General features: G+C 43.9%; 1 long non-coding RNA gene across 1 annotated transcript in view; it reads left to right on the top strand.

Annotated features, from left to right (window-relative positions):
* LOC310833764 overlaps positions 1-3,590 on the top strand; it is a 334,495-nt gene extending 330,905 nt beyond the window's left edge. Inside the window, exon 4 of the long non-coding RNA XR_014558917.1 lies at positions 3,177-3,590. This is a non-coding gene — a long non-coding RNA (uncharacterized lncRNA). The remainder of the gene's footprint in view (positions 1-3,176) is intronic.
* Positions 3,591-24,837: the final 21,247 nt, after the last annotated feature.

Here is a 24,837-nt window from a genome sequence, read left to right as displayed (position 1 = left end):
CTATGGAAAAATTGATTTGTTTTTAACTTTTTTATTTTTCAGTTTTTTGTAATTTTTTGTTTTATTATTTTCCTTTTTTCTTTCTTCTTATGTTTGTAATTTTTTGAAATGTTAATAAATATTATTTTTTAAAAAAAGGATTGACAGAAAACTTGTAGTAAAAATGTGAACTATGGATGGACAAATGATTTATAAAAATAGAGTTATGAAAGGGATGCAGAGGGGGAAATCACTACATTAAGATGCTGCACTGGTTGGCTAAGCAGCACGTTGGGGCTGCCGTCGTCCTGGCGCTGGATCTCGGTGTCCGGGCTGAACGATGGAGGTGGAGACGCTCCTTCAGGTATACAGGACCAAGGCCGTTTAGGGCTTTAAAGGTCAGCACCAACACTTTGAATTGTGCATTGCAGGGCGTTGGACTAGATGGCCCTGGGAAGGTCCCTTCCAACTCTATGATTCTCTGTCTGAGTGGTGAGATATTGAGGCTGCGCAGCATGAATCTGACCACATGGTCCTTCAGTGGATTGATGGAGTCCAAGTCACTGGAAGCTACTTGAAATATACTCTGAGTCGAGAGTGGATTTCATGCTCTTTATTCAGCTCATAGTGGTGAGGAGGAATGGAAGTTCTCCCAGAATGTCTGCTTTATATACATTATTTACACAATGGGCCACACGTGATTGGCTAATTCCAGGATTCTCCCATAGGCCAATCAGGTTGCGGGTTCCCTTCCACCTGGAGCTGGATTGGGTGGCTCCTGTGGACCAATCAGACTGCTGCATTCTGGATCCTATTGTTCTAGGACCAATTAGACTGCTGCATTCCGAATACTATTGTTCTAGGACCAATCAGACTGCTGCATTTTCGATCCTATTCAACTCAGTACCTAACACTGCTCCATTAGGGGCAGTTGGACAGTGCCCCAACTTAAAAGTTCGTCCTCAGCCAGCCCCCAGCTGCCTGACCTCAAACTTACATCTAGTGTAGCCTTTGCAGAACTCAACAGGAGAGAGAAAGAGGTCAGAACTCAAATTAAATGCCTCTGCTGTTGGCTCTGGCGCCACCTACTGTTGGTCCTCCTGCCTTCTGCCCTACCACTCGCACCAGCCATCACCCGTCTGAGGGGCTGCCTTTTTGACGCGTCGACTATAAGCTAAGGGGGTTGCTTGAAGCTCAGGCTCCTAGTTTCTGACGACAGGCCCTTCCTGAAATATTAATAGTCCTCTGGAAGAATTTAGAGGCAGCCCGATGAATGTGAAGGATAGAATCAGAACTCCAGTTCCTGTCACCTCTAGGAGACCGTGTTTGTGTTTTTCCGCAAGCAATCGTTGCGAAAACACTATTTGTGTCTCCTTGTCAGTCTCTCTTTGCAGCTGCCAATAATGGGCGTTGCAGCGCGGCTGAAATCGCTTTGCTTATTTCCCTCGTGAACACTGGGAAATAGCACTTTCAAGTTATTGCCCCGTTATTGATACTCTGGTGGGATGGAGAGCCTTCTCTGCTTAATTACATGGCTGATATTTAAGGCTCTTCCCCTCCGACTGCCTTGCCTGGCAGTGTGTGGCGTCTGATGCTAATTGCAAAACTGCAGAGGTTTATTCCGAGCTCCACGTGGACAGGTGGTGTGATGTACAGTCTTGTAGCTCCCGCTCTCGAAGGCTTAAACAAAAAACAAAAAATATCTTTATGTGTTGCACTGCTTGCCTAAAAAGAAAAAGGCTCCTGTGAACAGGTACTGGAATACATTTTTTATTCTATTTTTTCGGGGGCCAGAAACAATAATTGGAAGCATATGTGGAGCTGCGCATTGCTTCAGAGGAAGAATGTACCGGGGGTTGCCAGGAGTATTCTGTGGAAACACACCACTGGAACTCAAATGGGCTTCAGCTGCAAATAAAAATCCCCGTGCACAAGCTAAAACGGAAAGAGCCTCACATTATTTCTGCAGGGTTGAAAGTGGCAAATATCAAAGGCAATTAAAAGTTGAGGATGGAATTCAGTGCAGCCCTTAAAATGTCCCAGTATTGCAAACTACTGTTTGAGAGAAGAGGACTTGGCTTGCTTCAGAGTGCAGAGCTCAAATGACATACAGGAAGTGAGCCCCCGATGACAGGATCCGTATCAGCATCCTTGTAATACACATGGGTGTCATTTGACTTGGCCGACACTGTGGTGTTACTTTGAGCAGGAAGACCCGGGTTTTCATTTTTTAAAAAATATATAACTTTTATTAGGTTTTTTTAAACATATCATTTTCAACAGTAATTAAACACACTTTTACATCTTATTCACATTTTTGACTTCTATCAATCCTGTCTGAAAATTTTCCAGTCTAATCTCTTAGTATGCATTTCTTATTTTCCTTATTACATTTCAAACTCATAACCAATATCTCTATTTTTTTCTACATTGTAACACTTCATATATTTCTCCTTACAAAACATCTTGTAGTCCTACTAGTGTGATTTGTTGATGACAGTTGCTCTTCAAATAATTCATATACTTCTTCCAATTTTCTGTAAATCTCTGGTCCCACAGGTTTCGAATCCTTCCTGTCATTTTGTCCTGATATTTCTGATATTTAGTACTGAAAAGACAGAAAAGGAGTCATGGTGAAACGGATACCAACATATCTATGACAAATGAGGAAAGGATCTCCTGGTAGGAAATGTGAAATTGTGCTCCTTCCTTCCTGACCTACAAGCTGTGACTGACAGGTGAGCTTAGAGGAGCCATATGGACAAGAATCCTGAAGACCTAAATGGCAGAAGGGAAATGGACACGGGGCAGTGATTCGAAACCAGATCTCCAAGGCACAAAGTGGCCGGGGAGGGATGAATGACTGCTGCCAAATCTGATTCCAACCATAATTTTGTCCATGGCTTTCAAGTAGCCAAAGCAGTTCTCTCAGAACTAGACCAGAAATTGGACTGTGACTGAATGATAATGAATGGCCTCAATATTCATACGACAGGAAGGGCCTTAGCTCAGTGGTAGAGCATCTGATTCGTGAGAGACTTCTGGGAAAAGATTTATAATGAATTGAAAAAAAATTTGAAATCTACATTTATAAAGAAACCAGAGGCCTTTCTTCTTGGAATAACAGGTTTGGAATAGCCCAAGAAAGATGTTATTTTTTTTTTTTTATGCCACAACTGCTGCTCGTATTTTGTTAGCTAAAAAGTGGAAAACCCAAGAATTACCAAAGATAGAAGAATGGCAGATGAAGATGATGGATTTTTCGGAGCTAGCCGACCTAACCAGAAGAGTCCACGACCAGAAGGAGGAGGAGCACCAGGAAGAATGGATTAAATGTAATGATTACTTAGTTAAATATGTTAAGTCAAATTAACTGAAAACAGCTTGCAGATACTTAATTGGCTTAGGATTTTATTTATGTTAAGTGATGAATTAATATGTTTAATTTCATAATGTGAAGATCTAAGGATGTTAATGTTCAAGTTGAATTTTATAAGAACTGTGATTTGGAAAACTGTTAAAAGGATATGCAATGAAATTCAACCAAGGGGAAGCGAGGAAGTCACTTAACAATGTTAATAATTTTCAATAAGGCTATGATTTATGTTTGTTTGTCTTGTTTGTTTGTTTGTGAAAACCAATAAATTTTTTGGGGGGGAAAGGTAGAGCATCTGATTTGCGTGCAGAAAAACTCAAGGTTCAATCCCAAGCAATATCGGGGGTCAGGCTGGAAGACTTGTCTACAGCCCTGGGGAGGCTCTGCCAGTGGTTGTGGTTGGCAGAGTGGTTCTGCAGGTCCCTGGGAGGGGGAAGGCGGGCGCGGTGCAAACACTGACAGAACTGAGTCGCCTCTGCCTTGCCCCTCTCCCTCCTGGTAACTTGAAGAGTTGCTTGTGATGGGAGCTGTCAGGGACTGACTGGATGAGGAAGAGTGGTGGGAGCCCCCCCACCCTGGGAGGACACAGAAGAAGACGACCTAGATCCCGGATCCTGGTGGCGGGACACAGAAGAGCAGTCTGCAATTCCCAAGCACTGGTTTCCAGAAGCGTTGAGTTTTCTTAGAATCTGTAAGAAAAGTGGGCAAGTATATGTATGTATGAGAGACAGATAAAAAGTATGAGAGACAGATAAAAAAGCAGAGACATCACCTTGCCGACAAAGGTCCGTTTAGTTAAAGCTATGGTTTTCCCAGTAGTGATGTATGGAAGTGAGAGCTGGACCATAAAGAAGGCTGATCGCTGAAGATTGATGCTTTTGAATTATGGTGCTGGAGGAGACTCTTGAGAGTCCCATGGACTGCAAGAAGAGCAAACCTATCCATTCAGAAGGATATCAGCCCTGAGTGCTCACTGGAAGGACAGATCCTGAAGCTGAGGCTCCAATACTTTGGCCACCTCATGAGAAGAGAAGACTCCCTGGAAAAGACCCTGATGTTGGGAAAGATGGAGGGCACAAGGAGAAGGGGGCGACAGAGGACGAGATGGTGGGACAGTGTTCTTGAAGCTACCAGCATGAGTTTGACCAAAGTGCGGGAGGCAGTGGAAGACAGGAGGGCCTGGCATGCTCTGGTCCATGGGGTCATGAAGAGTCGGACACAACTAAATGACTAAACAACAAAAGCAAGCAGGGACTGTCCTGGTTCTTTCAGGGTAGTTATGCCCTACTTTTGAACCTTTGCACACACACAAAAATAGACAAAATAATACCAAGGTTCCCCATCTGTTCCCAATCTTGATTCAAAGTGGTGCACAGCATCCGAACAGCAACAGTGTCTCTTCTGCCCCAATTCCTCTGTTCCATTCTTTATATATGACTGATATATATTAGTGCACATACAGGTAGGGACTTTCACAACCTTTTGCCCCCAAACCTCCAAGTCAGCCTTAGACAGACGTTTCTTAGGTGGCTGGCCCCATTAGCTCAGCTCAAGTTAGTTAATCAATACCTTGAGATGCCTGATTTGCCAAGATGCTCTACAAACACTACCTGCCGCCACCGACGAATTATTCGTGCAAATATCAGATAATGTTGGTTAGTCGCATTTACACACACACAGACAGCGTCCATCTCTCCAAGGAGCTCAATATTATTATCATCACAACAACTTTGTAAATTAGGTTAGGCAGCGCTTTTGTGTCTTTAATAACTGCATTACAGATAGAATACTTTCCCTGCACAGAGACATCACAGTTGTTGAATTTCTTCCCATTGCACAGTCATGGCCAGCATGACTAAGCCGCTTCTGGCGAACCAGAGCAGTGCACGGAAACGCCGATTACCTTCCCGCTGGAGCGGTACCTATTTATCTACTTGCACTTTGACGTGCTTTTGAACTGCTAGGATGGCAGGAGCAGGGACCGAGCAACAGGAGCTCACCCCGTCACGGGGTTTCGAACCTCCAACCTTCTGATCGGCAAGTCCTAGGCTCTGTGGTTTAACCCACAGCGCCACCCGCATGCCTATTCTTTGTGGTGTAAGTGGGCCTTATTGTCTTGGAAAATGTTTAGTAAGGCCATTTCTGGGGTGGTTTCTAATACTTGCTTGGTTATTTTACTTATTTCTCATATGTCCTATCCATCTAAGCTGGCTCCTGTGGAATCCAGTTCCACAGATTAACAATCTGCTACATGAAGTACTTCCTTTTATCTCTCCTGAATCTTCCAACGTTCAGCTTTGCAGGGTGTCCACTAGTTTTAGTGTTTTGAGGGAGGAATAAATACTTTTTTTCTGTCCCCTCTCTGCTTGCAGTGCACGATTTTAAGAACTTCCACTGTGTTGCCTCTTAAAACTAAACTCTCTGCAAACTATGAAGTTCTGAACGCTGCAGTCTTTCCTCAGAGGAGACACTTTCCATTCTCTTGGTAGTTTCGGTCGCCCTTTTTCTGAAACTTTTCCAACTCTCCAATATCCTTTCTGAGGTGAAGGATCAAACAGCTCAAGAAAGTAAATAGAAAACCCTAAGCCAAGCTATTCAGGGTTTTAAAATAGCTGCCCCGCAACAGAATACCCCCTCTTACTCTCAAGATGGTCTCTCAAGAGAAACAGGCTTGTAAGCCCGCCAGAAACCTGAACAATACAATATATATATATATATATATATATATATATATATATATATATATATCCCACTAGGAGGATGTAAAACAAAGAAATGCTCAACTGAACTGAGCTGATACAATTGAAGGATTAACCCCCCCCCCGTTTTTCCTAGAATTTAAAGGGCCACACACCAAGATGACAAAGGGCCCTTCAATACGAACTCGAACTCGACAGACGGATGGGATGATATGAAAGCTGATTTTTTTCTCCTTGAATAGATGCCCAACAAGCAGAAATTAAGCAGGAAGGGGGAGGGGCTTCAGCTACTAAATTTCCACCTGTAAAAAGCACAGGAGCCCACAGCAGGAAAAAATTGGCGACCTTATTTTGTATTCCAGCATTTGACAGATTAAATAGCGGAGACAAGCTGCTTCCTTTCCAATAATAACTGTGTGGTCATTTCCCATTTATTTATAGCTATAATCCTCAGATTACTTACTCGGGAGACGCCCACTGATGCCACTATTTGGCGACAAGCCCTCACAAAAGAATTTCCAAAGCAACTTCTATGAATATCAGACCCCGGTTTTTGACCAGCAGCAAATGACGCCATGATTCAGATATTGGCAACAGTCTACGATAAACTGCAATGACCAAGGCAGTCATTTATAGCATCTAATGTTCTGTCTCTCGTGTTGTTTAGTCATTTAGTTGTGTCTGACTCTTCGTGACCCACGGAAAACCATAGCTTTTACTATACGGACCTTTATTGGCAAGGTGATGTCTCTGCTTTTTAAGTTGCTGTCTAGGTTTGTCATTGCTTTTCTCCCAAGAAGCAGGCGTCTTTTAATTTCGTGGCTGCTGTCATCTGCAGTGATCATGGAGCCCAAGAAAGTAAAATCTCTCACTGCCTCCATTTCTTCCCCTTCTATTTGCCAGGAGGTGATGGGACCAGTGGCCATGATCTTCGTGTTTTTTTATGTTGAGCTTCTGCTAGCTGGAGGTTAATGTTGCACTATCACCCGGTTATTCATTTAAATCTCTCCTCCAAACATTTCCTCCTCCTGTGATCAGGCGTGCTTTTCAGCTCCTTCTTAGGAACTGCTGTTAGGGGTAATGGTTATGGAAATCGAGGCCTTTTGCTTACCAAATTGTTCTCTGCGGAAGCTGATGGACCTGTAATTGGGGAGATGCTGGAGATCACTGCTTACTAGATCCATTCTTTACCAATTGGAAATCCAAAGCAGGCAACTATCTTCTTCTTTTTTTGAAGTAAATTTTTATTGTTTTCCTTACATATTCTTTTTCAACTAACCATATTAATACCATACATTCCCTTTGACTCTGCCAAGTCCGACTCCCCTCCCTCCCTGCAATTGGTATATTTAACCCCTTTCTATCGTGCACATAATTCTCACAATAGTACTGTGGCGCTGTGGGTAAAACCTCAGTGCCTAGGGCTTGCTGATCGCATGGTCGGCGGTTCGAATCCGCGCGGTGGGGTGAGCTCCCGTCTTTCAGTCCCAGCTCCTGCCCACCTAGCAGTTCGAAAGCACCCCTAAGTGCAAGTAGATAAATAGGTACCGCTTTATAGCAGGAAGGTAAACGGCGTTTCCGTGTGCGGCTCTGGCTCGCCAGAGCAGCGATGTCACGCTGGCCATGTGACCCGGAAGTGTCTCCGGACAGCGCTGGCCCCCGGCCTCTTAAGTGAGATGGGCGCACAACCCTAGAGTCGGACACAACTGGCCCGTACGGGCAGGGGTACCTTTACCTTTACATTGAAGGTATTATGTCAATCCTGCTAGTATCTTGACCTCTTTACAATTTTCCTTTAAATATTCATAAATTTATTCCAACTATTTTGGTATCTTTGGTCTTTCTGGTCCCGGATCCTCCCTGACAATTTGGCAAGTTCTGCGTATTCTGTCAACTTCACCTGCCATTCCTGGATGGTTGGTATGTCTTGTGTTTTCCATCTTTGGGCCAGGAGGGGTCTTGCGGCGGCCGTAGCATACATGAACAGATCTTGGTCACCCATTTTGATTTCCATTCCTATTAAACCTAATAGACACGCTTCCGGTCTTTTGGAGGAAGTATACCTAAATATTTTTTTGAGTTCATTATAAATTGATTCCCAAATTTTTTTAACCTTATCACAGGTCCACCACATATGAAAATAATCCCCATCTACTTTTTTACATTTCCAACATTTTCCTATACATTTTAGCTAACTTTACTGGCGTCAAGTGCCATCTATACATCATTTTAAACAAGTTTTCCTTTAGAACCATACATCCTGTAAATCTCAAACCCTCCTTCCATAATCTTTTCCACGCATCCAATTCAATGTTATGCCCAATATCAATTGCCCATTTTATCATTGATTCCTTTACTTCTTCATCTTTTGTATACCATTCCAGCAATAAACTATATATTCTAGACAAAGCAGGCAAGTATCACCTTGTCTATGTCTACAGGAAGTGGGCATAGCCAAGTCCTGGTTTCCCCCCATCCCAATGTAAAATTGATTTACAAATTTGATTACAGTTCCAGTTACAGATAGGTAGCCGTGTTGGCCTGCCATAGTCAAAACAAAAAATTTCCTTCCAGTAGCACCTTAAAGACCAACTAAGTTAGTTCTTGATATGAGCTTTCGTGTGCATGCACCCTTCTTCAGATACCATCTGAAGATCTGTTTTGATTACAGTTATCATAATTAAATTCTGTGGGGAAGAGGACTGCAGGGGTTACGGCTGTGCGGCAGTCTCTTAAAACCCGTGCTGCTAGCTGACGAATTTCCCTGCTGTATCTTAATCATCCCAGCTCTAGCTTGGAGGCAGCTGGATTTGCCTGGGTAAAATCCTAAAGCAAACATATCCTTTGTCAGGCTTATTCTTCTCTGCGTGTGACAGGGGGGTGGGTGGGTTCAGTTGCAACCGTCCTTGACTCACAAATGCTATTGTGCATCATTCGCCATTACCATTTCTGCTAGCAAGACAGGGCAAAGCATCAGCTAGGAAGACTGACATCGTAACAAGCACGCTATTCATATTTCTCATGTAGCCATATTTTAAAAAACTGAATATGCCTGCTAATATGCTCGTTTGCACATATCCCCTTACATTTGAAGGATAAGTCTGGTGCAAAACTTTGCACACGCACTTTACAGAAAACGTGTTGTTGGAATTAGGAGACTTGACTAAAGTCTAATATAAAATTGTACCTTATTGCCTTACCTATTCCAGCTCGAATATAATATAAACCAGTACAGTGGTACCTCGTGTTACAGACGCTTCAGGTTACAGACGCTTCAGGTTACAGACCCTGCTAACCCAAAAATAGTACCTCGGGTTAAGAACTTTGCTTCAGGATGAGAATAGAAATTGTGCAGCGACGGCGCAGCAGCAGCAGTGGGAGGCCCCATTAGCTAAAATGGTGTCTCAGGTTAAGAACAGTTTCAGGTTAAGAATGGACCTCTGGAACGAATTAAGTACATAACCAGAGGTACCACTCTACTGTATAGTCCCATCTGTAATCAGTAAAACACCATCTGTCCCCGCTGACCCTGAACTGCTTTGCAGGATAGACGCACCATTGGCATATCTACAACTCAGTTTCCTACTGGTTTAATGGTCCTGGGGGTTGTTCCTTGGTGAGAGCACTCAGTGCCGGATTTACATATGAGCTAAACAAGCTATGACATGGGTGGTGCTGTGGGTTAAACCACAGAGACTAGGACTTGCCGATCCGAAGGTCGGCGGTTCGAATCCCCGCGACGGGATGCCAACCTAGCAATTTGAAAGCACGTCAAAGTGCAAGTAGATAATTAGGTACCGCTCTGGCAGGAAGGTAAACGGCGTTTCCGTGCACTGCTCTGGTTCGCCAGAAGCGGCTTAGTCATGCTGGCCACATGACCCGGAAGCTGTACGCCGGCTCCCTCGGCCAATAAAGCGAGATGAGTGCCGCAACCCCAGAGTTGGCCACGACTGGATCTAATGGTCAGGGGTCCCTTTACCTTTAAACAAGCTATAGCTTAGGGCCCCACTCTCTTGGGGGGGGGGAATTAAAGGGAAAAAAACACTGGATATACATTTCCAAAATATAAGATAAAAAAACAACTAAAATAAAACCTACATACAGCAACAGTGTTTTGTGTAAGCTCCTATGGTGTAAATAATGGGCCCCGCCTGCTAGCCTGCTCCCTAAAATATCACTGGTTTGCTCATTTCTATATATAGGGCGCCTACATTCTGCATGGACTGGTTGTATGGCAACACGTAGCACGCAGCTGCAGATCGCGGTGCAGCACAGTTGAATGTAGGTCAAGCTGTTGTACCTGTTCTCTAATCTTAAAGAGTGCTTGTTGACTGATGATCAGGCAGCATAGACTAAGGGTATGAGTCTTATGCCTGCTGATTGACTTCATGTAATACATTATTTATTTATTTTGATCCCATTATAAAATTACTTTAGAAAAATATTCATCTTGAGATACCTATTAGGTCCATAAATCACCATATAGCATATATTCAATGCAAAAAACAGAGACAATTTGTTGTTGACAAAGGACAGCTGGACATCTAAAGGGCCTCAATACCTTCAGTAGCTTAGGGCCTCATCAAACCTAAATCCGGCCCTGAGATCACTGGAAATTTCCCGCTAGGGAGATCCCTCACTAAACTTCTGTTCCCTGGGGAGAGAAATCAGATCCCGCAGGGCCCTGGTCTCATGAGGCAGAGTGTTCCACAACCCGGAGCCAGTGTTGAGAAGGCCCTGGCTCTGGTTGAAGCCAATCTAACTTCCTTAGGGCCTGGGACCTCTAGGGTGTTGCTATTTATGGACCTTGAGGCTCTCCGTGGGGCATACCAGGAGAGGTGGTCCCGTAGGTACGAGGGTCCTAGGCTGTGAAGGGCTTTGAGAGATCAGAGGTTCTCAAAGCTTCATTTTGGTGGTCCGGGGCATGTCTATGTTAAATATTTGTGTGGATTTTCAAATGTATTTTAATACTTTCTTTTATTATTTTATTTAGTATTTCACCTTACTACCATCTGACTTCTCTGGAATGCAACTTGCAATAAATGCAACATGCAAGAAATCTAAGCAGCTATAAGAATACAATTAAAAATCATAGTTCAGGAAAATCGTTATAAAACTATTAGCATTTTTTCCAAGTGGTCTGTGGCAGGGAGAGTTTGAGAGCCGCTGGTATAGATTTGGCAGACAACCTTAAGCATGGACCACACGGAATATCGCACCGTCACTTTCATACAACTCCTAGAGTTCCACTTTTTATTTCCTCGGGGAAAGAAGACGTTCCACTTCTTTGAATAAAAGGGGAGAAACAAAAGGAGCCTTTTGTAATTCTGGGGCTATTAGTGACAGATGTCATTATGTGAATCGAACACCGCTGAGCGGCATCTTCTGTCTTTCCCCAACAGCTGGCTTGCTGTTACACCTGAAGAAGTAATTAGAAAGGGAGGTCAGAACACTAATTTGCTACACACAAGTCCTCCCAGAGAAGGTATTGCCATCACAAAGGGAAAGAATAGAACTCTTAATCCAGGCAAAGGGGAACTGTCCACAATTTTTCACTCGATTTGCTGTCAGCTCAAGGGCGACCTTTAACCTGTTCCCACCAGCCTCTTAAAAGAAGCTACAAGGTTCAAATGAGGAAAACAGAATACTGTCAGGATACAAAATGTTGAGCACACTTGTCTTTACAAAAGTGGTGATTATTCCGATTCCCAAGCTCTACGTTTCTTTCAGGAGCTTTGAAAAAGGCAACAAATTGCATTTGCTATATGGTCACGAGAAGTCATTATATATGGGTTTTTAAAAGAAGAAGAAAAACCCTCAAAACCGGGGAGAGGAGGGACCAGAATGGGAATCTGTTTTAGAACCCAGTGATGAGAATGCTTTCGAGGAGAGGTATCAATTCACTTGATAAATGTTAATAAAGCAAGCCTTTCAAAATGCACCCAAGATGTAGTCAATTTGATGCCATGTGGAAACATCAGGTTTGTACCAAAGCTGAGTTTATTGAGCGGATTTAAGAGTGCAGTTTTTAAAAGTTCCTCATAGAATGAAAGAAAGAAAGAAAGAAAGAAAGAAAGAAAGAAAGAAAGAAAGAAAGAAAGAAAGAGAACTCTTTGCTGATGGGTTGGTTTATGAGTCAAACTGCTTTGATAAAAACTCAGATGACTCCCCCTGCTAATATTTTGGTCTGCCAAAGGGCAGGCATTAGCAATAATCTTGCATATATGGGGTATGAAATTCCTGCATATTCTTAAGAGCAATGCTCTCAGTAATCATGGTTGATAGTTAGTTGGCAGGAAAGAGCTTGACTTCTTCAGTGGAGAAAAGTTATTTCCTTCTGCACCGCAAACACTTTTGCTACATGTGACACTATCTGAGAGGCTTAGATGAATTCCAGGAACAGCAAAAAACCCACCCCAAAACAAACAGTTTTCCTGGCCATCACAAGGATCCAGAGGCCTGCAACCATTTTTCAAAGAGTTCTTTGTTTACAAAATGGCGTTTGCATTGGGAACTCGTTTAGCTAGATTCTTGCGTTACAATTTCCCAATTCACCAAGTAGAAAAGAAAGCAGGTAAAAGAAAAAGAAAGAAAAAGCAAAATCCCTGTCTACTTCCAGAATAAAAAAAACGGAAAATTGTATGTCCTGGAGCTGATATTATAGAATTAAGGAATGCATTTCTGGAGCTATGGCTATCAATGCACCATTCATAGTTCGAGAGAAACAATGAATGAGGCAAAAGTTCTGCTTATGGCAGGGAGAACTTCGACACATGGAATCTCGAGGTCACAGTTGGCCACATCAGAGTTAGACAAACCACTGATTGTTCCACTTGAGGAAGGTTTTAGAAGCATGGCCAACGCAATTTCAGTTTATAACTCACTACAAGCAGTCTGCAACGGGTGAAAACAATTGGCTCAGCAGGTCTTCACAGGTTCTGTGAATCGACTCTCATTACTTTACAATCCAGGCTCGGAGGGGTGTGTGTGTGTACTTTAATCCGATGCACACAACCAAATTTGTTTCACCGTGCCTAAACACACACACACACACACACACACACACACACCCTGTTCGTGAAGCTGTTCGCACACTGTCATCCGTGCATGCACAATGGCTGTCTCAAATGCACATGTTGTTGTTGTTGTTTAGTCGTTTAGTCGTGTCCGACTCTTCGTGACCCCATGGACCAGAGCACACCAGGCCCTCCTGTCTTCCACTGCCTCCCGCACTTTGGTCAAACTCATGCTGGTAGCTTCGAGAACACTATCCAACCATCTTGTCCTCTGTCGTCCCCTTCTCCATGTGCCCTCCATCTTTCCCAACATCAGGGTCTTTTCCAGGGAGTCTTCTCTTCTCATGAGGTGGCCAAAGTATTGGAGCCTCAGCTTCAGGATCTGTCCTCCCAGTGAGCACTCAGGGCTGATTTCCTTCAGAATGGAGAGGTTTGATCTTCTTGCAGTCCATGGGACTCTCAAATGCACATACCTCAGTTTAACTGAGAAGTGAATGTGGCTTCCGTTTTCAAATCAGATGGAAGCTGGTTTGAGGGGAAATGGATCAGAGAGTGGCATTTCTCAAGAAACTATCAAATAGATGTGGATCGTGGCTAAGGTCATGTGTACTCAGCATCGGCCACCAATGGTGGGAACACACTGGAACCAAAGTACAATGGTACCTTGGGTTAAGTACTTAATTCATTCTGGAGGGCCGTTCTTAACCTGAAACTGTTCTTAACCTGAAGCACCACTTTAGCTAATGGGGCCTCCCCCTGCTGCCGCCATGCAATTTCTGTTCTCATCCTGAAGCAAAGTTCTTAACCCGAGGTTCTATTTCTGGGTTAGCGGAGTCTGTAACCTGAAGCGTATGTAACCTGAAGCGTATGTAACCTGAGGTACCACTGTACACTGTAATGTGTACACAGCCCCAGCAAAAGCTGCTTCCTCAAAGGAAACTAAAATTATTCTTCAAAATATTGTTATTATCTAGGGCCCTAAGGCATTTCCTAGCAACCTGCAGCCCTCCAGATGTTTTGGACAACAATTCTTTTTGCAAACTGCTTTTGAGATGTGTGTTTTCACGGTAAGCGCTATATAAATTTTATTAAATAAATAAATTCCCAGCAGACCTGGGCAGCACTGACAGGGACTGCTTGGAGCAGGGGTCAGCAACCTTTTTCAGCCGTGGGCCGGTCCACTGTCCCTCAGACCATGTGATGGGCCGGACTATATTTTGAAGAAAAAAATGAACGCATTCCTACGCCCCACAAATAACCCAGAGATGCATTTTAAATAAAAGCACACATTCTCCTCATGTAAAAACACCAGGCAGGCCCCACAAATAACCCAGAGATGCATTTTAAATACTGTAAAAGGACACATTCTACTCATGTAAAAACACGCTGGTTCCTGGACCGTCCGGGGGCCGGATTGAGAAGGCGATTGGGCCGCATCCAGCCCACAAACCTTAGGTTTCCTACCCCTGGCTTGGAGTCATCCTTTGAAACAATCTGGAGAGCTCTGAGCTGGGGAAACCTGTCCTGCAGCCTTTCTTTGAGCAGAAGTTGTATAGCTGTTTTTCAAGTTACTTGTAAATTGTCCCTAATGAGGCAAGCAGATGCTTGAAGAATTGTTTACATTGGGGGAAATGGCTCCGAGAGGGTTAAAAAGAAACAACTTCGGTGCTGCAGTCTCAGTCCAATTTATTCACATGTGCCCATATACCACATGGATTGCTTTTTAATAAATTAAGTGAGGCAAACATTGATCTAATTTAGTTGGGTCCTCAGCTGCAGCAGACGATCTACCCCACTTTTCAAAGCTTTTCAAAGTTGTGTTCTCCCCATACTCAGATTGCAGCATTTTGTTTCTGGGAAACGAGATTAAAATTAATCACTGTTATAAATCCGAGTTTGAAAGTGCTAATATTGTATTGCCAACTGCGTGCCCGTCGTCACAAGAGACAATTTCATCAGTTGCATTTCTTCCATCTGTGTAATATCCTACTAACCCACTTCATGGACGCAAAGACTTAAATTTTTGCATTCTTGGATGTATCTTCTCTATTTTCCAGGGAAGGAGAGAGGCGAAACGTGCAAGAGAGCAGCTAGGCAAATTTCTTTCATGCCCTGTCAGTTCACAGGGACATATGAGTGCATCCACCAGATCATTTGAATTAAATAGTCACTATTTTCTGAACTGATGTCGCTGTTCCCCACATTACATGCTACATTAAACACAATTCTGATAATTTGTGAAAGTGCCTGTAAAACTATAACATGAGAAGGTGCTTACAGCTTCATTGGGATTTCTGTATTTTCTGGCGTCAGCAATTTCTGTCTTTCTCTTCCCACCCCAAGCCTGGTAAAGGTAAAGGTAAAGGGACCCCTGAGGTTGCTTGTTTTTCCTCTCCCCTCCTCATCCCTTTTTCTTTTTGTGTTGTGTCTCTTAGATTGCGACCTTTGTTTCTGTTGACCTTATATAAGTCATTATGCTAGCTGTGTTGACTACAAAGCTGGGTTTAAATGCCCTGAAATAGATTTTGAAAACAGGTTCATATGCTATACTCCTCAACATGAATGTGCTGCCTTGGGGTTTTTCAGAGTGCATTGTGAACAGCCCTTCTGTAGAGTGTGAATTGAACTGAGTGATATCCCTCATAAAAGATCAGTCAGACATTTTAGACTTCAAGTACCAGGCTTGGGTTAAACCACAGAGCCTAGGACTTGCCAATCAGAAGGTTGGCGGTTCGAATCCCCGTGACAGGGTGAGCTCCCGTTGCTCGGTCCCTGCTCTTGCCAAACTAGCAGTTCGAAAGCACGTCAAGTGCAAGTAGATAAATAGGTACCACTCTAGCGGGAAGGTAAACGGTGTTTCCATACGCTGCTCTGGTTCGCCAGAAGTGGCTTAGTCATGCTGGCCACATAACCCGGAAGCTGTACGCAGGCTCCCTCGACCAATAAAACGAGATGAGCTCCGCAACCCCAGAGTCGGCCACGACTGGACCTAATGGTCAGGGGTCCCTTTACCCTTTACCTTTTACCAACCACAGCTCCAAAATCATTAAAGCGGTGGCAGGGATGGGAGTGCGAATCCCTTTACCTTTATCTTTAACTGGTCCTAATAGTATTTGTAGGAACTAGATGGAGAGAGAAAACTTTAGCTGGCCAGCATGTGACCATGGGCATTTAATTATTCCATTGCTGTTATCTGAGTAATTAGATACAGATGACTCATTATGAGTTCATTGGCTCAAATGGCAGTACCAATGGATCATCTTACTCTTGAAGTCTCTTGGCAGTTTTTATTCTCTCCATGTTTCAGTGTGGACTTATTAATATGTATGCATAGATGCTCAATCATTAAAAACCCTTTGCACATAAAAATCCATTTTTACAGAACTTAAATAGCTAGAAGGAATTGCACCCTCTGCTACTCAAAACATGTTAGTGATTCATTTATATATGAAAATATAAAGTCCATGTCCACGTCACATAGCTCAGATATATATATTTCAACTTTCAAGTCTTCTTTTCCCACCCTGTCCCTCAAAAGGGTATTCAGAATAAGCATTTCAGTTTGGAAAGTGAAATGTCTGAGTGAATTGATGTTAGTCAATTTAGTAAAACTAGAACAAATCAATGAACCACCCAGGAACCTAATGCTCTCAGTATTCCCACCGATGGCTCCACAACATCAAACAGTATGGAAAACATTTTCAAGGTAAGCCCTCTGTACTCGGAAACTGGTCCCTAAAGGCAGAAAGATATAACTTTCTTGGCCTACCTGTTTAAAGAAAGGTTATGGTCTGCATTCACAATAGGATCAAGTTCATGCATAGCTCATGAAAATGCATCTTGGGAAAAATGCTGGATTGGCCACAGTCTTCTCAAGAAGATGGGCAGTTGGGAGAGATGGAGCTGACCATTGGATACATGGGACATTTGTCCAAATTTGTGGCCTGCCAAAAGCACCGGGACACAGGCTGCTGATCCTTCTTGCAGCTCCCGTTGACCTGTGCCAATTTGCAGAACTGCTGCCCCTCCTGGTTCTTTTAATTGGTCAAGGTGGGGGCTGGTCTTTTGAAATATGGAACAGAAATGATAGGGAAATGGTTAAGTACACACAACATGGCTCCCCAAAATCAACACAGACTGTGGAAACTTCACACTGGACTTCAAGCATCTGGCATTGTGTGCCTCCCCATTCTTCCTCCAGACTCTGGGTCCTTGGTTTCCAAATGAGATGCAAAAGCTGCTCTCACCAGAAAAGAGATTTGGGGAGCCATGTCATCAGCTGGTGTTGGTCCACTGTGCTTCATTAAGTCCAGGGTCAACACAGCCGTCTCCCAGGAGATTTTGGAGCACTTCATGCTTCCTTCCGCAGAAAAGCTTTATGGGGATGCTGACTTCATTTTTCAGCAGGACTTTGGCACCTGCCCACACTGCCAAAAGTACCAAAACCTGGTTCAGTGCCCATGGAATTACTGCTCTTGATTTGCCAGCAAACTCGCCTGACCTGAACCCCATAAAGAATCTATGGGGCATTGCCAAGAGACAGATGAGAGACATGAGACCGAGCAATGCAGAAGAGCTGAAGGCTGCTATTGAAGCTTCCTGGTCTTCCATAACACCTCAGCAGTGCCACAGGCTGGTAGCATCCATGCCACGCCGCATTGAGGCAGTAATTGATGCAAAAGGGGCCCAAACCAAACACTGAGTACATTTGCATGCTTCTACTTCTCAGAAGTCCAGTATTGGTCTATTTGCAATCCTTTTTTTGCTGATTTCATTTAATAGTCTAATTTTCTGAGATTGTTAAATTGCGGTTTTCATCAGCTGTATGCCATGATCATCACAATTATAACAAATAAAGGATTGATATATCTCGCTTTGCATGTCATGATTCTATCTCATATATTAGTTTCACCTTTTAAGTTCAATTACTGAAATAAATGAACTTTTCCACTATATTCTAATTTTCCAAGTTTCACCTGTATTCTGGATCATGCAACTCAATTCTATGGAAGTTTATGAAACAAAGTTGCTTTCAGTTATACAGTGGTACCTTGGTTCTCGAACTTAATCCATTCCGGGAGTCCGTTCGACTCCTGAAACCGTTCGGAAACCAAGGCATGGCTTCCGATTGGCTGCGGGAGCTTCCTGCACTCAAGCGGAAGCCATGTTGGAGGTTTGGCTTCCGGAAAATGTTCACAAATCGGAACACTTACTGGTACTTCTGGGTATGCGTCATTCAGGAACCAATTTGTTCGACAACTAAGCCGTTTGAGAACCAAGGTACCACTGTACACTGGTTTTTATTTATCCGTTAATTACATTTGTATCACACTGTTTTCTTTAAAAATAAATAAAACTAATTTATTCTTTTTTTCCATAGAGAAAGTTACATTTGTTCCATAGAGAAAGTTACATTTGTTCCTCAACTATTATATTCCAGTTCAACAAAACCAGTGACTTTCCACTCACCCAATATTGAAGTTTATAACTCAAAATACATTGCAATTCATTTTAAGGTTCTGCCTTACCTAATTTTATCCTCTCCAACCTCTTTCTTAATATATCCTGCTATTTTCTTACACTTCAAACCCCGCATATGGGAAATAACTTTTTCAATATAGACTTGAATCATTTGTATCGCTTTCTAAGTCCCCCATTTTTTCCTGACAACGATCCTCTGAGACGAGCAGGTCCGATATGCTTCGTGACTTTAAGGGGAACTGAACTTCTCCACCTCTAAAACATTCTCCCTGAAGTGGTGATGATCAAGTATCAGGGTGAAATTTTGGGAGAAATCCCAAAAATGTTAAATGAATTTCTAAATGGAACGTAGGATAGTGTTTTCCAGTATGGAAGGTGTCTGTCCTATGTAACAAAGCTGGATTTAAGTGATACCCACTATAGTAAAGGTTTTCTTGTTTTACAGAAGTAAGTGTAATGTCTCTTGTATTTTTTCCATGTAACATTTTTACAAATCCGTTTCATTTGTTGAGACATTAGGGGGAGAAAAAAAAGGGGTGGAGGGAGGGAAGATGGGTGGGGGTGGGGTCGGGTGGCGATGTTTCTATTATGCCTAATGTATGTAGGGTTTGGTGTCAGCGTTGCTTGTGCTGTTCACTTGTGTTCCTTTGGTGGTGAGAGAGGTTGGGGTCAGCCTAGTGTGTGGTTGTTTGTTTGTGATTGGCTGTGGTGATCTTTGTTTTCGTGTGTGAGTGGGGTGGGTTAGCCATATTGATTTGTATGCTGTTGGTGGGTTATTGTCATTGTCTTGTTGGGCTGTGTATGTGATAAAGGGGAGCCATACCAGGGTAAAGGTGTCTTCTTCTGTTTGTCCCAGTGTCAGTTTCAGTTTATTGGTTAATTTTTTTAGTAGGGCTGTTTCCCAAACTATTTGGTACCATTGGTCCCTGCTTACTCCTGACAGGTGTCTCCAGTGTCTGGTTATGGTGTTTCTGGCTGCTGAAAGTAGGTGGGTTATGAGTTCTTTGTGGTGTAAATGGGCATTGTTGTCTTGGAAGATGTTTAGTAGGGCTAATTCTGGGGGGATGTCTAATACTTGCTTAGTTATTTTACATATTTCTCGTGTGGCTGTTGTCCAGAATAGTTGGATTTCGGGGCACTCCCACCACATGTGGAGGTATGTGCCTGTGGAGGTGCACCCTCTCCAGCATTTCCTGGGTGTATTAGCGCTAGTTTTCTTGGTGTTAGGTACCCACTATATAATTGTGGTTGTGTAGAGGTGTGGAGAACTTTTGGTCCTCCAGGTGAACTTCAACTCTCATCATTCCTAATCATTGGTCATGCTTGCTGAGACTGATGGGAGTTGTAGTTTAGCAATATCCGGGGGACCAAAAGTTCCCCACACCTGGTATATTAAAGGTAAAGGGACCCCTGACCATTAGGTCCAGTCGTGGCCGACTCTGGAGTTGCGGCGCTCATCTCACTTTACTGGCTGAGGGAGCCGGCGTACAGCTTCCGGGTCATGTGGCCAGCATGACTAAGCCGCTTCTGGCAAACCAGAGCAGCACACGGGAACGCCGTTTACCTTCCCTCCGGAGAGGTACCTATTTATCTACTTGCACTTTGATGTGCTTTCGAACTGCTAGGTTGGCAGGAGCAGGGACCGAGCAACGGGAGCTCACCCTATCACGGGCGGCAAGTCCTAGGCTCTGTGGTTTAACCCACAGCACCACCCGCGTCCCAACCTGGTATATTGGAAGGAAGCAAATATCTGGAGAGGGGATTGCTGACCAGGCCTTACACCCTCGATTTAACAAATCTGCTTCACAGTGAGAAGTCATTTGGGTGGCTGGGCTATAACAGTCGGAAGCCTGAACTTTGCTCATAGCCCTTTTGAGGTGGCAGTTTCCGGCAACGATCCGTAGCGGACAAACGTTCCCAGACAGTGCCAATTTACACCGCCGCAGGGGAAATGGATTGAAGCAGATATTGCTGCTGCACATACCAAGCTCCCTGCATGCAGAATACAAACAGCAGAGAAGTCTAGATCAGAATCATATTCCCTGATATGATACTTTTCTGTTGCATGTGATGGTCAGGCGTCAGCAAACTTTTTCAGCAGGGGGCCGGTCCACTGTCCCTCAGACCTTGTGGAGGGCCGGACTATATTTGGGGGTGGGGTGAATGAATTCCTATGCCCCACAAATAACCCAGAGATGCATTTTAAATAAAAGCACACATTCTACTCAATGTAAAAACACGCTGATTCCCGGACCGTCTGTAGGCCAGATTTAGAAGGCGATTGGGGCCGGATCCAGCCCCCGGGCCTTAGTTTGCCTACCCATGGGGTTCAAGGAGAACATTCAGATTTGCAAATGCTTCTGTGATGTCTGCAAAGGGTACACCATGTGTTATTTCTAAATTTGTAGTGTGCTCCTCTGTTCTTGGGAATTCTCTGCCGAAGTTGGGGTGAACGTGAGAATACACAGAGTGCGGACTGAGGTGTCCCGAATAATCAAAATGTACCCCTCCAATTAAACTGAACGTCACAATGCGTCTTATGCAAAAACTTCTAATCAGCCTCAAGGGTTGAAACAAATAGTCTTTACTGCTTTCTGAATGTCACAGTTTTGAAATCTGGATCTCACTTTCCTTCAGAGGTGCTAAGCACTATGCACAGAGTTAAAGGGAAATTTTGAGGTTCTGAAACTCAGATGCAAGAAGCCTCTTGGAGCTGCGTGTCCCCAAAGTTGTCACTTTTGAAAACCTTGGTTTTTATTCATTCAGCTGCCACCCGTATTTTATCCTAATTTAGGATTCCCCTGCCCCCCCGCCCCAGCTAAAGACAGAAAGTCCTGATTTACACCACAAGTTTTGTCTCGGGGCAAACGGAGGTATCCTTGTTCCCTAGCTACAACGGGGAATGTACCGTCATGATTTAAAAAACAACCACCCCCAAAACAATACAAAGAACCGCAACCCATTGTGCTACTAGTGCAAAGGTTGTGTGTCTTTGTGTGTGTGTGTGTGTGTGTGTGTGTGTGTACACACCACCCTTCCTATATCCAGACTTTCTGTGAAGCCCGGGTATTTTGGAAAACACAGCCCCGTTGTTTAAAGACGAAGTAATGAGATTAATATATACGGCAAATTAGAAGGAAGCAAGGAGATCGGGGCGAGAGGAGGGCAAAGGAAGCAAGCTCTTTCCCTGTTAAATATTTACCACTTGTGTTGAGCGCTGGCTCTTGCCTTTTGGTAATCCTAGAGGTGGTTAGTTTTGTGTCAGTAAGGATGTTTGTGTGCGTGTGCGTGTTAATGTATTCCTCCCTCCGAACCCACCTTGCATGGGAAAAGGCCGTGGTAACAAAAAGCAGACTGTTCCTTGTTCATGAATATTAATCGGTAAACTCCCCCTGGTATTTTTAAATTGGAGGCGAAAACTCTCCCTCCCCGCTGCTCCCCACTCAGGCAGGCCCAGAGCAGGAAAGCTCTGAATGTCCTGGGAAAGCCATAGAGTTCCCTGACTTCCCAGGCAATGCCATATAAAACTCCGAGGTCACGGGGCCAGCGAAAGAGGTGGAATCAGCTTTGTCTCCGCTGTGTGTTGCTGAAAGCTAAACCTTTATGGAACATTCTGAGCTGCATTTTTGGCTATTTAACCTTCAAAACAAAAGGCTTATTTATTCCCTCCCGCCACCCTCTCCCCTCAGACATTCGCCTTCATCTAGGGTTTTTTCCCCCCTTTTCGGTCCCACGTTGACAGCGGCGGCATACGATGGAAACCTCCTTGCCTAAGGCGCAGGCCTTGGTCAGCGACATTAGCCACTGCTTGCCCTAAAAGGAAGGGTGATGTGCTTTTTAGCACTCCTCTCTTCCACTGCCTCCTGCAGTTTGGTCAAATTCATGTTGGTAGCTTCGAGAACACTGTCCCACCATCTCGTCCTCTGTCGTCCCCTTCTCCTTGTGCCCTCCATCTTTCCCAACATCAGGGTCTTTTCCAGGGAGTCTTCTCTTCTCATGAGGTGGCCAAAGTACTGGAGCCTCAGCTTCAGGATCTGTCCTTCCAGTGAGCACTCAGGGCTGATTTCCTTCAGAATAGATCGGTTAGATCTTCTTGCAGTCCATGGGACTCTCAAAAGTCTCCTCCAGCACCATAATTCAAAAGCATCAATTCTTTGGCGATTAGCCTTCTTTATGGTCCAGCTCTCACTTCCATACATCACTACTGGGAAAACCATAGCTTTAACTATACGGACCTTTGTTGGCAAGGTGATGTCTCTGCTTTTTAAGATGCTGTCTAGGTTTGTCATTGCTTTTCTCCCAAGAAGCAGGCATCTTTTAACAGAAAAAACTTCCTGCCCTCTAAATCAGTTATCCTCAATCTTTCCCACTGAGGTCATACTATTAGCTTACATAGGCAGTTGGGGCCCTATTTGTTTTAACCATACATTTGTACGATGGCTGTGTTGCTGCTGTGACCCACCTTTCGATCAGGCTGTGACGCACTACTTGAAAACCAATGCTGTACATGTTTTGGACTACTATTCCCATCATCCATTAACCCTCACCATGCTGACCCGTGCATGTAGGGTTGCCATACGTCCGGAATTTCCAGGACATTGCCGCTTTAATGCCCTGGAACATGCAGACTTATGGCAACCCATATCGGAAGTGTAGATTTGGGCAAATTTCCTTAAAAATAGCTGAAAAACAAAAAACGCTCAACTACTTTGGCCAATTGGGGGGCTCAATGACTTTGCCAAAATGAAATCTGAAATATGGCATGTTATTTGTCTAGAGTAATAAAACTGAACACACGCACACACACACAATTGTTCCATCTGTTAACGGAGAAATATGTGGGCTCCCTTGGACAAAAAACAAGGACACCAGCCAGGAATACCAGAGCAAAACAGCAGCCAGTAGGCTTGGTCTTTATTGAAGACTGTCGCGACAGGACTCCCACCTGCCACAAGGTGGAACAAGATGGAAGTCCCAAACAAAAGAGTTCCCAAACTTTTATTAGCTGCTAATCCCCATGTTAAAGTAAAGGTAAAGGGACCCCTGACCATTAGGTCCAGTTGTGACCGACTCTGGGGTTGCGGCGCTCATCACACTTTATTGGCCGAGGGAGCCAGCGTACAGCTTCCGGGTCATGTGGCCAGCATGACTAAGCCGCTTCTGGCGAACCAGAGCAACGCACGGAAATGCCGTTTACCTTCCCGCCGGAGCGGTATCTATATATCTACTTGCACTTTGACGTGCTTTCGAACTGCTAGGTTGGCAGGAGCTGGGACTGAGCAACAGGAGCTCACCCTATCATGGGGATTTGAACCGCCAACCTTCTTCTTCTTTTTTTTTTATTTCCAGTAATTTTACTTCAGTTCCTTAGCTGAGTTGCTGCATAGGTGAATTCTCTAGTTCTTAAATAACGTGCCACTTTCTGTCATGTCACCCCAACCTTTTATGAATCCCACTCCTGAGGTGAACCGCCAACCTTCTGATCAGCAAGTCCTAGGCTCTGTGGTTTAACCCACAGTGCCACCCCAAACTACATCACTCATACATCACGGTTACATCATGAAAAGGGAGGTCCGGTGGCAGTAATCTGAGCATCCTGGACCCTGCCCCATGGTTCTCCTTGCCCTCCACCAAACACCCATCAAGTGTAACAAAAAAGATATTTACATTTCCCTGTTTCCCAGCCAAGTTAATCACACCCTTTTGTCTTCATCTGGGTTTGTTATTTCTGGAATGGCTACCTGTCTGGCACTCAGGTATCAGGATGCCAGGAATTATCCCTCAGGCAGAGGGGCTGCTGAGTAGCTGAGCTCATATGTCTATATGAATTTCTGTAGTTTTCCCAGTGAGCCAGTGCATAAATACATTTATCAGTGAATTCTTACATTTAGTATTGTGCAGCAAAGGCCCTTTGAATAGATAGGAAGAAACTGTGATGAAGTGTTTTGTGGGGACAAATCACAAAAGTGATTGTGCTGGTTTTGGTAGTGGGCTGCATGTGCATGATATCTGCTGGAGGGGCAACCCCCCCAACCTATACATAAATTCCTGCAACACATCTTAGATATGTGATGCCGGATGTATAATTCTTATGGATATTTATAAACAGCACATATTCTAAAATTGGAACGATACAGAGATTAGCATGGCCCTTGTGCAAGGAGCACTCGCAGAAGCATTCCATATTTTTAACCAAAGGGAAACTTTAATAAAAATTATCACAAGCAAACCAAACAAAGAATTGTTGATGCTGGAGACAAAAATAATCTGCGAAGGATTTTTGTGG

This window comes from Podarcis gaigeae, assembly GCF_964106915.1.
Source record: "Podarcis gaigeae genome assembly, chromosome: 1".
In the NCBI taxonomy this organism is placed as follows: domain Eukaryota; kingdom Metazoa; phylum Chordata; class Lepidosauria; order Squamata; family Lacertidae; genus Podarcis; species Podarcis gaigeae.
Note: the sequence above shows the minus strand (reverse complement) of the source record. Positions and strands in the feature narration are given on the sequence as shown.